Raw genomic sequence first — 6,217 nt, forward strand, 5'->3', positions numbered from 1 at the left:
ACTGTTGAATCCGCGGAACTGTAATCCAAACTGTAATCCGCACAAAACCAGAAATTGCCATTGTTGTGCTTCAGCTTTAAAAAGCAGGTTTTCGTGGGGAAAGCTCTGGGGGGTGGGGTGGAGCTCAGACACAGAGCTTTAAAAATGCCTGGAAAAAAACGGGGGGGGGGGAAGGAAAGTGTGGAAAGGCACCCTGCTTATGCGTGGTGTAGTGGTTAAGAGCAGTGGACTCGTAATCTGGGGAACCGGGTTCACGTCTCCGCTCCTCCACATGCAGCTGCTGGGTGACCTTGGGCCAGTCACACTTCTCTGAAGTCTCTCAGCCTACTCACCTTACAGAGTGTTTGTTGTGGGGGAGGAAGGGAAAGGAGATTGTGAGCCGCTTTGAGACTCCTTAAGGGGAGTGAAAGGTGGAATATCAAGTCCAAACTCCTCCTCCTCCTCCTCCTCCTCCTCCTCCTCCTCCTCCTCCTCCTCTTCTTCTTCTTCTTCTTCTTCTTCTTCTTCTTCTTCTTCTTCTTCCAGCAATGTCCCACTGCCACTAAACATTTCACTATTGGAACAGGTGCACTGCTAAGTGGCTTTAACTTACCTTGAATATAATCCTATATGTCAGCACGTGAAGTTTTTAAAAATATATATTCTTTATTGAAAAATAAAAAGTACGAAATTACAAGTGCACAGAATCACAAAAACGAAGAAGAAATAAGAAATAGTACCTATGTTGAAAACAAGCAAACAAAGAAATATTGTGTGCATTGCAAGAAAGGGGAGAAATTTGTTATTGTAGTTAACCAGACCTTAATCTAATACGGTATTTATAAAAATGAATTCCAAAAAATGTTAAATTTGTCCATGGCAAGTTTATGTTTCTACACAAAGTTTATACATGTCTTCGATCATGAAAGGGAGCTGCATTTTTATTTTTCCGGTTCATCAATGTGTGGAGCTTTTCAGAGCACGATCGTGAGCATCGTCGCTTGACAATAAGGACCAGCCAAGCTGCTGTTAAAGGCACAGAAGCTGGGGTCATGGAAGAAGTTGGCAGCTTTCATGACCCCTGTGTGGAAGAGGAATCCCCCCCACCAGGTGCAGTGTATCCTGGAAAAGTGTGGCAGGGACTTGGGACTGGCGGGGCCGAAAGTCGCAGGCAAAGGCAGAGCCCAAGACAGGCAAGAGACAACGGGCTCTCCATTGATCCCTGTCATCCCTGCTGAGTTCTGCAAAGGCAACCCTGCGACTAAGGGGGAGAAGGAGGAATCCTTGTCATTGTCAGGGCCATCTTTAGTATATGTGGCGCCGGGGTGCAAAGATCCACCCAACGCCCCCCCCATTTTTGGGGGGGGCAGGTCAAAGTTGTTGAGCTTTTTTAATGGGCGCAAATCTAAGTTGTTGAGCTTTTGAGGGGTTGAACAGCAAAAACCTCTAACATGAAAAAATAGAAAGCGGCAGTGATAACACCCGTCTTCCGTTTTTGTGATCATGCGAAAATGAAAGACACCACTAGGGGGCTCTACCGGATACATTGATTCTGCAGCACTTCCACAAAAGACAATGGAAATGATGATGATGATGATGATGATGATGATGATGATGATGATGATAATAATTTATTATTTATACGCCACTCATCTGGCTGGGTTTCCCCAACCGCTCTGGGCGGCTTCCAACAGAACACTAAAATACAATAACCTATTAAGTATTAAAAGCTTCCCTAAACAGGGAAGTCTGGTAGTTGTTTATCTCTTTGACATCTGGTGGGAGGGCGTTCCACAGGGCGGGCGCCACTACCGAGAAGGCTCTCTGCCTGGTTCTCCGTAACTTGGCTTCTCTCAGTAAGGGAACCGCCAGAAGGCCCTTGTAGGAGGACTTCAGTGTCCGGGCAGAACGATGGAGGTGGAGACACTCCTTCAGGTATACTGGACCGCTGGAAATGACCCAGCGATCGACTGCGATCACCCAGGGAACGACCTGTCAATCCCTCTCAACAGGTTGGGCATCCCTGAGGTAGATAGTGAAGAGCTTAGGTGGCTTCAGCAGCGGGCGCCTGGCACCCCCCAGAGTTCAGCGCCTGGGTGCCCCTTACCCCTTGCACCCCCGGGTATAGATGGCCCTGGTCATTGTCATGCCCTGGGTGAATTGCAAGGAAGAAGGCAGGCAAGTGGGAACTGAAGTGTGGTTGGGCGCTCCCCTGTTTGCCCTCATGTATGAGCCACCTCTCTGCAAGAGACGACACTTGGCTACTTCATTGAATGGCAGAAGATGTGTTTATATAGCATAGCTTAATGGGGCTTCCTCTTGTAATCCTGTGAGCATATCTCAAACTAGCAGACTAGGAGCACAGTCATATTATAACTGTCTGCTCAGGAATCCCATTGAGTTCAGTTACTCCCAAGTAAGCGGGTATACAACTGCAGCCGAAAAAGGCCTCTCCCTTAGGAGCTCTGACGACTGTAGTTCTGGGCAGGAGGGCAAAAGAATATTTCAAGGAGTAATAACAATTCCTAGCATACTTTGGAGGAGGCAGTGATAACGGTTACACCCAGCTCTCTCCAAGTGCTGAGAAGTTTACTAGTGAGACGTTTGCTTCTTCTGTTTTCTCTGAATAAAGTGTCTTGAAGTTTAGTGGTGTTTTGAGACAGAGAGACAGACAGACTACATTAGATAGATAGATAATATATTACGGTCAAAGACCACCTCACATAACATAACACAATAAAAACAGCATTCATAAAGATAAAATAGACAATCAGAGCAGATTGCAGCAATAGCTCGTGGGTTAAAATTGAGATACAGTGGTGCCTCGCAAGACAAAAACAATCCGTTCCGCGAGTCTCTTCGTCTAGCAGTTTTATCGTCTTGCGAAGCAAGCCCACTGACGGCTTAGCGGATTAGCGCTATTAGTGGTTTAGCGGCTTTTAGCGGATCAGCTGATAAGCGGCTTAGGGCTTAGGAAAAGGGGGGGGGGAGGGAAAAACCCCCGCAGGAACTCGCAAGACATTTTCGGCTTGCAAAGCAAGCCCATTGGGAAATTTGTTTTGCGAAGCGCCTCCAAAACGGAAAACCCTTTCGTCTAGCGGGTTTTCCGTCTTGCGAGGCATTCGTCTTGCGGGGCACCACTGTATATACATACACCCGTACAACTGAGATTTGGGCTACCATAAAAAATTGACCCTGAGGCGCCCCAAAGGGAGACTTCAGCATTTCCCTGGTAAAGCTATTTAATTCTAGAGGATGATCTGTGCCTACAAATCTGGGTTAAGAACCTGACTACCAGCCAGGTCGTCTTACGATCTTTGCCTAAGACCCGTGCATTTGAAAGGCATCTAGGAACTTGCAGAAGGGCTCTGAAGAGTTTGGACTGCACTCTTTCAAGGGGAATAAACGAGGAGGGAGGCGGGCCCAGGACAGACTATATTACAAAAGTTGAGCATATGGTTCACAGCTCTAAACACACTCACGATTGACTGTTCCTCGGTCTGATTTCTGTTGAGTGTGTTGGGTCACTGATGCTGTAGGATTCTTGCAGACAGCAAGTCGCCTTCTCCAGTGCTTCTGCCAGCCTGGCTTTAGCTGAAGATCCAGTTTGCACAGAGACAGCTGGATGGCAGCACCCCCACCCTGGCAGGGGGAAGCAAGAATGGCCACCTTGTACAAGGAACCTCTGTCCGTTTCTTTACTTATGCAAAGGACCACCCTTGCCAATCCCCCGGCAAAAAAAAAGGTATGTGCAAGGATAAGCTTCTCCAAACACACTGACCTACTCTAGCAATCTCTTTTTGCAATCGCAGAGTTGAGGGCAGGCAGAGAAATCATTCAGACCAGTCTGCCCCCCACCACACCCCCTGTCTCATTATTATACAACTGGTCCAGTATATTTGAAGGAGCGTCTCCACCCCCATCGTTCTGCACTGAGGTCCAGCGCTGAGGGCCTTCTGGCGGTTCCTTCCCTGTGAGAAGCCAAGTTACAGGGAACCAGGCAGAGGGCCTTATCGGTAGTGGCACCCACCCTGTGGAACGCCCTCCCACCAGATGCCAAAGAAATAAACAACTACCAGGCTTTTAGAAGACATCTGAAGGAAGCCCTGTTTAGGGAAGCTTTTAATGTTTGATGGACTACTGTATTTTAATATTTTGTTGGAAGCCGCCCAGAGTGGCTGGGGAAGCCCAGCCAGATGGGCGGGGTATAAATAATAAATTATTATTATTATTATTATTATTAGAGTGTGGTGCTAGTACTGAACGGTTGGCTGTCCCTGGACTTGATTTTCCTCACCCGGAAAACCAATAATTTGCTTAACTGAAAAGTGTGGCGTTTGTCATAATTTGCCTCAGGTGTGGGGAAACCGTTTGAACTCACAGAAGTTGCTGAGGCTCAAAATATTGCCATTGACTTTTATTCGCAGAAAATGACAGAGCTGGCTCTACTCCTCCAGCTTTAGGCCGTTGCTGGAAACATGATTTCAGGCCAAGGGTTTGCTTTTTTTTTTCATGTCTGGGATCTTGCATGACACCCCAAAACACACTTTTGTGTGTGTGTGTGGGGGTGTGACCACTTTCCCCAGGGCTGCAATCTTACGCGGATCACGTGACTCACGCAGAATTGGGGTCCTGGAAGGTGGTGTCCTGCTTTTGGGTTGTGTCGCATTGCCTCTGTGCAACTCTCAAACTTTTGAGACTGTTGAAATATATACAGCGAAAAAGCAACTGATTTGAGTTATACAGACTAAAGCCACTTCTGGGGCTCCTCCATGATTAGAAGCTCTGAAGTTTAAGCTTTCTTAGTTTTGTAGTAGAGCCTTCATTGCATGTGCTCTAGACATGCTTAACAACCTTTTGCATACCCTCCACCATTTCCCGGATGAAAATAGGGAAGTTCTATTCATCGTCATGCTTTTACTGTTTATACTGTGCTCATCTGAGTGGGTTGCCGCAGCCACTCTGGGGGTTTCCAACCTACATAAAAAACATAATAAAATATTTATTAAAAAACAAAAAAATACTTCCCTTTAGAGCAGGGGTAGGCAAACTAAGGCCCGGGGGCTGGATCCGGCCCAATCGCCTTCTCAATCTGGCTTGCGGACGGTCTGGGAATCAGTGTGTTTTTACAAGAGTAGAATGTGTCCTTTTATTTAAAATGCATCTCTGGGTTATCTGTGGGGCATAGGAATTTGTTCATATCCCACCCCCAAAATATAGTCTGGCCCCCCACAAGGTCTGAGGGACAGTGGACCGGCCCCCTGCTGAAAAAGTCTGCTGACCCCTGCTACAGAGGGCTGCTTTCAGATTGTTCAGGGGGTCAGATAACTCCGAAACCACTGATGTTTCTGAATAAAAAATAAATAAAAATTGTCCAGTAGCACCTTAGAGACTAACTAAGTTTGTTCTGGGTATAAGCTTTTGTGTGCATGCACACTTCTTCAGATACTTTGCATGTACATTAAAGCTTATACCCAGAGCAAACTTAGTTGGTCTCTAAGGTACTACTGGACAATTTTTTAATTTTTTTCCACTGCGTCAGACCAACACGGCTACCTACCTGAACGTTTCTGAAGTGTAGCAAGAACCTTTATTGAGCTACATAACTGGGAAACAGGGGCAAAGCAACTGCTTATATACATTCCTGAAAGCCTGGGCCACTCCCACTCCAATGTGATTGGCTGTCTAAGCTTCCAAGCTGCGAATCACGGCTCAGAGTTCAAGAGCCAATGGCAGAGGCCCAAATCCCTGAAATGTTCTGTGATTGGACATCATGTATCGAATCAGAACACAGGGGCTCATAATCCTTAGTCCGGACTCAAACTCAGGCAAACACAAACTACTGAATATATAACAGTTTCTCCAATGGAAGTAGGAACATCCTAAGGAAAAGGGGGACATTCTGGGATCAAATCAGAAACTGAGAGGGCTTCTGCAAATCCGGGATTGTTCCTGGAAAATAGGGACATTTGGAGGGCCTGCATTTGGAATGCAGCTGGAAGGAGCAACTAAAGCTGTGCAGGCCCAAAAGAAGAGGCCAGCATTGGCCTATTTTGTGGGAAATGGCTTTGTGTGTGTTTTTAAGCAAGGTGCAAAATAAGGCAATGTTGCAGCTGCTCTCTCTAAATCAATACAAATATGAGGTTCTGCACACTTAACAAAAGCCTGCCCCCCAACAAAAATCTTGGCTTATGCTCATGGCTGGAATGAGAAAAAGGACAAAGGAATCAAACTCAGA

This window comes from Podarcis erhardii, assembly GCF_964252035.2.
Source record: "Podarcis erhardii genome assembly, chromosome: 2".
In the NCBI taxonomy this organism is placed as follows: domain Eukaryota; kingdom Metazoa; phylum Chordata; class Lepidosauria; order Squamata; family Lacertidae; genus Podarcis; species Podarcis erhardii.